The sequence below is a fragment of the Anoplophora glabripennis genome, unplaced genomic scaffold (assembly GCF_000390285.2).
Source record: "Anoplophora glabripennis isolate ALB-LARVAE unplaced genomic scaffold, Agla_2.0 scaffold1082, whole genome shotgun sequence".
In the NCBI taxonomy this organism is placed as follows: Eukaryota; Metazoa; Arthropoda; class Insecta; order Coleoptera; family Cerambycidae; genus Anoplophora; species Anoplophora glabripennis.
In genome coordinates this window covers 38,526-46,534 of record NW_019417175.1, presented here as the reverse complement: position 1 = coordinate 46,534, position 8,009 = coordinate 38,526, and positions in this window count along the sequence as shown.

Sequence of the window (8,009 nt, the reverse complement as noted above, 5' to 3'; positions counted from 1 at the left end):
TTCGGTTTTCAAATTACAGCCAATTTTCATAATTTTTTTGGAAACTTTGATGGCCCATATCTCTTCAGGGGTGAACATTTTACTAAGGCGATTTTTTGCAGATCGTGTTCTTTTGAAATGTAGATTCACTGGTATCATTTATGCTACTCCATTCAAAAACAACCTGTATATAATCTTGTTTCAAGTCATATGGTTACAATTAAAATTATATTTTGCTGAAAACTGAAAACGTTATTTTTTCAATCTTCGACGTTATATTAATTAAAACTACATTATTTAAACCATAATGTCCTCTAGATATATCGCATTTCGGAATAAAGTGCTAGATTTTTAAAACTATTAAACTTAAGCATTCTAAGTAGGTACTTCTTAAAATTTTGACCTGGAATTAAATAACACCTTGTATAGTATGCCGCTCAGTTATATAATAATTAACGTCTTCAATAAACAGCTGAATAATTATGAAAGAGAGGCGGTTGTAATATATTTTCTAGGAAAAACCGTTCCTAACCCTGGCTAGAAAAAACCTCGCGCGTGTAACACTACACCAAGTAAATTTTCTTATTTCCCGGATCCCGGAAAGCGGCCCCCGCCACGCGTATGCACGCTCGCGATATCCAACCCATCAACTCTCCCATCCACCGTCATGGCAGTGGGCTGTGAGAGGGTGGCGTGGCGTTATGTATAAATGTATAGTAATGACGGTGGCATGTGCACGATATCGGCGGCGTAGGCCAGTCAAATTCAGCTATTTCGGGGCATCGATTTCGCCGGCTTGGAAATTGATTCGGGCGGCAAATATGGGGAGTCTGGTGTCCTTTGGCCTACGATCGGAGCCGCGCCAAGGATGAGTCACGACACTATGAAATGCACCTTCAAATATGTAAAAAAGTGTATGCCAGTTCGCCCTCTGAACGATTTAATGCGAAAACTATACAGGGTTGTTCGATTTTTATTTATAAAATTTTAGAAACAATTGGATTATGTGTATTTAAATAAAAGAGCAACCAAATACTATGCAAGCCAAATTACAAAATGTTTATTCGATTTGCAAATGCATTTGAAAGAAATAAGTTTTCTCTTATTCGAAAAATTAATAATTATCAAATTATTGTTTTTTAGCCGAAAATATACTTACATAATTACAGCTGAATAAATCGAAAATGCTTTTAAAAATGTCTGCCTAAAAAAAGTTGCAATGTAATTATTAAAAAGACTACAAAATTCAATGACGTAGAAATTTGCGCTTTAGATAAAATTTGGCCCCCAAAATGTTCAAAATTATATGTATTTAACAATATATTTGCAACAAATTATTAATCAACTATTTAATAAACTTATTTTAGTCTAAAAAAATAAATCGAGAATTATTCGATTTGTTTTATTTCTTTTCCTTAACGGTGTCGAAATCTAGGATTCTTAATTCTATAAAAATCCAGTGCATTTGATTTTATCTAGTCACTAAATCTATCTACGTCAAACGTCATTCGAAATATTTGCATATTTGCAATATTTTTCAAATATCTACGTTACTTTCTTTCAAAATTACGGAAAAACCTTAAATTTTATTATTTTATAGAACTTAATTTTTATTATTTTATAGAATACTACAAATAAATATTAACTAAAAAATTAGCTCAAAATGGAATGATAAATTATGAACTAACAAGTTGACACAATGTGACATTTTTTTCCAAAGCCATTTAGTGCAACCGAAAATAAAAAAAAATAGGTTTTTCCAGAAATGTCTCAAAAACTAACAACTTTAGATATAGAACATCCTTAATAAAAGTTGAAGAAATAAAATACAGGGTGTCCCATTTGAAAAATTTTAGAAAATCAAGTTTGAACTTTCTTAAAATGATCGTATTATAAAAAATGCCCTGTATAAAATATCGATATTAGCTAATATAAGAGTCTCTGCCTAACATTTACCTATAACTCTGTCAAGTATTTTTGCTCCAAGTGTTAGTAGTTAAAAGTTAATACAACTTCTACGAGGTCATGTTTTTCCAAAATTCAAAGGATTTTCTACATAACTTGGCAACCCCGCACTAAAATGTTAAACTGTTTATATTGCCATATATAAAATTTTCTCAGATGTCCACATCTTTAAAAATATACAGGGTGTTCCGTTTAAAAAATGTAATATTTGGCGTGTCCCGTTTTTACTCATCGCCCTGTGTGTTTCAAATTAAATTTGTCCTTTAGGTTTTTTGATTTTGTGCAACTTTTATATACACTTTTTTTTGTATCATGAATAAAAGGGAGTTAGTTTACTTTCTCACACTAATGGTTCACCCTGTGTATGAAAATACTTCTAAAATTATCTTAAAAAAGATTTATAATATTTCTCGTCGGAACGGCTTCTGTCAAATGACAGCGGCAGATATTTTTAATAAAACGCCAAGTATAAAATTGTCCGGATATATAATATAATATTGCCGCTTGAAATTATTTGGAAAATAATAGAAATTGCAATCTCAAAACTTAAAGGAGCTCAAATACTTACAAATTAACGTGAATGCTCTTATTTGGTTTTCATTCAGCGAATTTTTTTTTTTTTAAGTAACATCCTGTTCTTTTCTACATCCTTATCAGCCTTTTTTACTATATCTTTTTTTATATGGTTAATTTTAATTTTGTATACTTAATTAATATAAATTGGATATAGAATATTTAACAATAGACAACAACGCCCTGCGAAAAAATTTATCTAGTGATTCACATAAAACTCCCGGTCCCGACCTGCTGATAATTGAAAAAAAATTTTGGATTCTACAAACAGGTTTATAAAGGTCCTCGATGATATCGGTTAATAGCAATTAGGATTTTTCCAAAACAAATTGTGAACGGCGCCGAATGATGAAATTAAGTCGTCTTTAAACATATTAATTCAAATTTTATTTTTGGAAGCTGTTAAAACTCCACAAAAAAAAAAGTCTTGTACAAATGACCAGAATACTTATTTCCATGTATTTTGAGCCGCTGAATTCGAATCCGATTTTTTTCAACCCTGGATGAAAATCTGTTCTTTTCGGCTATAGGTACTTTCTGTTCATAGTGATTCTCTACAATCCCATAGACATAATAAGCAGGGGTAAAAGATGAAGTTGGTCTGCCTCTAGTTTTGAAAAATAAAATTTTCCTTAGTTTCTGGTTTTAAATGCGGTTCTTCGCGATTTAGAAAAATTGTAGGTGATGGAGCTATTCTGGCACTGAGTTCTGATTCATCGCGTCAAAATGCAGAAGGATACATAAGTCTAGTCTTCATTATATTCCCTTTCGGTTGTAAAGAGTTGCGACATTTTTCTGTTATCGACAATATACCTAATTTAAAAATCTGGTTAGGTGGCTTGATTTATTTAAACCAAGTTTGATATCTTCTATTTTTTTGTGAATGTACTTAATAAATTTTGTTAAAGAAATAAAATAAGTTATAGTGCACACAAGATTTTGCTTCGTAGGAGAGCTTTTATTGTAATAAAAATACATTAAAATGATCGAAAGAGACCTTCATTATAAGGGAAAACCATAAAATATCATAATAAATGCTTGGAAATGACCACCTCCCACCATCACACACGACTCCCTGCGTTGAAGCATTGATCCACGTATCCAGTTAAAAATTCCTGGAGAATTTTGAATTACCTCATATCAATGAATATGAATACTTTTACTGCTCGCATCCGAAGGGGAAGATCAAGTGATGCTTTTTCAGTAATAGAAAAAGTGTACCTAATTTTATTTTTGCAACTTTCTGAAATTTAAGGAAAAAATTAAAACTAAATTTTTCTCTTCCTAGAAAGGGGGCGATGAGATTTTTTTTCACATGAAAATCCCTTAAAATTAAACCAAATAAGATTTTCTATATGTTCCTTTCCATTCTATAGAAATATATTTCTAAAAAAAATCAGAAACTTTATGAAAGAATTTAATGTATAATCTGTAAAAACTATCATTAGAGTTAATTTATTCCTTAAAAACCTTTAAAATAGTTTTTGTGAAAACTGTTTCCGTAAGATGAAGCTAACGAGTATTTTTCATAAAAGACTAGCTTTTTATCAAAATAGAATTTGTTTAAGAAAAAACATTTTGATGTAATACAAGACCGAACTTTTTTAAAAATAAGAAACAAAAAAAAGTTTTTTTTTTGGTAAACCGATTTATGTTATTGAAAATTGTCTTCACTTTTGACTTCCAAAAAAGATTTTTTTGGGTTTTGGCTTTTTTGGCGAATTCCACGAGGCACTTTGGCACTTGCATTCTGGATCAAATGCAAATTCCGCAATATTAGCGGATACTTTATAAACTAACCCACTCACTTGGCTAATTTACTTGAAATAATCAAAGAAACTAAAATAGCGTTTTTTCTTTGGTTAATTTATACCTAAACTATTCAATTTAGTCTAGCTGGAACAAAAACAATAATTCTGGTAACACAAAATAGCCAATTCTGTGGTTAGTAATTCAGAGCTGGGTAAAATATTTTCAAAATGTATTTAAAATACAAATTACAAAATACTAGTTCGAAAGTATTTTAAAATGCTTAAGAACAAAATACTTCTTTGGCAAAGTATTTTAAATATAAACTACTTAGTGTTTAAAATAGTACTATATTAAGTATGTTGAATATTAAATACATCTAATGAAATATTCATTAACAGTTTTTAAAATATTTTTGTGAAATATTAAATCTGAAACTGTTAAGAGGCGACTTAAAAAAATACATTGTATGTGCAAGGCAAATCCAATTTGAAGATCATTAAAAAATAAAAAAAATAGTCATGAGTCTGGAAACAATCATTACCGAGATGCAGAATATTTAATTCACTCAAAATTTTTTATTAGTTTTTCTTAGAATAAATATCCCATTATAGTCCAATTAAATGGGTCTTTAAATCGCAATTTTGGTTAACTTGTGCGAATTTTTTATATTGAGGTATATAATTACAATAAGTGACAGTAATTTTTTTTTCAACCTCCAGCCAGGGGAGAAAAAAGAAAAAATAAAAGAGTTTGGCAAGATAATTCAAAAGGGGTAAGAGCTAGAACAAAAGTTTCTCATAAAATTCTACATAAAAATGATCTATTGACTTTTTCTTGTACTATTAAAATTAACGGAGTTAGGGAGATTAGAAGTTAAGGAATGATTTCAGAAATTTAAAAAATCATAACAAGCAGAAAAATGAATAAATTTTATAACTTTTGTTTTAAATCTACTTTAAAAATTGTAACTATCTTTCCAGAGAAATAGATATATTTTTTAATTTTTAATAAAAAAGTTACAACAATTTCAATTTTTTAATCGTTAATTTTTATGATTTTACACTAAAACAATTTTGTTCTATGCCATTCGACTGATTATTTAAAATAATGAAAAGTCGCTTTCTAAATTTTGTTTTACGACAAAGATAAAAATCACGTTCGCTTTGTGAAATTGAGGCAAAAGGTATTTGTTTTTGGTAGGTATTTTGGGTATTTTAAATACTTCGAGTAATTTAAATACTCAAAAGAGTATTTGAATTACTTTTAGAAGATTTTAAATACTTTTTAAAATACAAAATACAAAATAGTTTATTAAAGTATTTGAAATACAAAATATTTTTGGGGTTACAATAAAAGTATTTTAATTACAAAATACAAAATAGTTTTTTATATTTAAAACACTATTTTTATTTGTTTTGTCAAAATACCAGTCTGGTTAGTATACATGTAAACTAGCCAACTATTTCTCTATTTTCTCTGATTAATTGCATAAACATGGTTTGGAAAAGATTAAATAAAAAATGAAATATAAAACACAGTTTAACAAAATAAAAACAATATATTTTTATAAAAATAAAGAAACCTTTTTAAGTACAGATTGTCTTAAAGAAGTGACGCACAATTTAGAAGAAATCAACAAATACATAGGTACTTGTTTATTTATTGCTGCATGATTTGCTATTATGGCACTTGCTGTTGGATATGTATCCCATAGATACATTTACATTTTTTGTTTACAAAGTGTTTTTTACATTGGCACCTTACATATCTTTGGATTGTACCTGAAACTGAAAATTTTCCATCGGCACATTTAGGGGTTATTTCCGAGTCTTTTGTAAAAAAGTTTTGTTTGCATAAGTCTAATAGAGAAATAGTTGGCTAGTTCATATACTAACAAAGAAACTGGCTATCTTGTGTTGCCAGAAATCATTTCGGTAATTTCAGCTAGACTAAATTGAATGGTGTATAAACTAACCAAAGAAAAAACGCTATTTTAGTTTCTTTGATTATTTTGTGTACATAAAACCATGCGCAGATTCAGCCCCCTAAATAAAGACATATTATTATGAAACACCCTGTATTCTATGTTCATGTCTAATACCTAATCTTAATTATGTGTGTTCTTCTTTTTCTATGTTTTTAATAAACCGACAGAAATTTATTACAACAATGTAGTTCTTAAAAAGCTACCTGCAATTTGAAATGACATGGGTTTTAATAGAAAGGTTGAAAAAACGCGTTATTCAAACCTTCTTCTCCAGATTTAAATTGCGTTTAGTAAAAACCTTAACCAAACGTTAATTTGAAACGTAAATGCTGAAGAATATTAATAGTAGAAATGATCGTTTCACATTAAATAATATTAAACGTTTATTCTTTCGTTTTCTGAAACGCGTAAAAGCGCGAGTTTGTTTAGTTAATTGTTATTGTTTTAGTAAAATCGATACGTTTTTCTCAGCTGGTGTCTGGACATTAAAAAGATCTCTCAAAAAAAGTTTTAAAATTTCTCTTGTGAAACCCGCTTCCGTCAGACGACGCCGACAGATATTTTTCATAAAAAAAGACCAGCTTCGGAATCGCCGGGGCACGTCCGGATCCATAATATGACCACTCGAAAACCTCCATTTGACCGTCCTAGCAGGTCCGCGGTTCGAGCGTAAAAGCGGGCACGGCCGGGGGCTGGCAGGGAACAGGTTGGCCGGTAAATGAGCAATAATAAAGCTGGGTAGCGTCGCGACGCTGCTGCGGTGTGGACGAAGCGGCGCGTGTCTGACGCGTCTCGTGTCTAACAAGCGGCCCACCCGGCGCCCCGCGTCAACCGCAATACGGCGACCCTCAAACGGTGGCTTGGGATTTTCCAGGCGAGCAGCGTCTTCCCGAATGAAAACAGGGATTGCCGTCGATAACAAAGTTGTAATTTATTGGAAATTAAGTGCGTCGGACCCATAAATATTCCGTTAACGGAATGGGTGCTAAATAGAACACCTTTACAGCACTACAAAAAAATTAAAGTGTATTCTGTAAATTTTTGATTTAATATATTGATATATACTACTTTATTTTGGAGATTTTTGGATTGAAATGGATAAATACGTTTAGTAAGAAAATTCACAGAAATAAAGTAAATATTCTTTACAGTCCGTACGATATTTTTTGAGATAGAAATCCAAGAAAAGAATAAGCCAATGAGATTCTGTTATCGAAACTACCTTAACAATTTACCACGACAGGGGCGTTCCTTGAAATTTTTTCTCATTATTTTCAGAATATTAAAATATACATATACCAGGTGATTCAGTTTGGTATTCGTGGCAATATATCTCTTTAATTTTAACAAATAGCTATAACAAACACTATATATTTTTAAATCGCCGCTCAAACTCTATCAAATGACATTATTAGATCGTCTCCATGGTAACATATGTCAAAATTGTTATAGTCAACTGTGTTTGTTCAAATGGCACACTATATATTTTTTATCAATTCTGGAATATATGTTTTTCTGCGTTCAACTATGTACCTAAGGAAGTCTATAGTTTCATTAGAAATATTGCTAGGAAAACAGCAAAAAAATGCACTATACTTTTCGTAGCTTTATTCTGAAAAATGATAGCCAGCTATGGAAACAAGCTAGGTACTATATTTTTGAAAGTAACATATATTTTTTTTTTAATACGATAATAATATAACAATTTAAAACAATACTTATTTCAAATGTTCAAAATGACCTCCATTTGCTT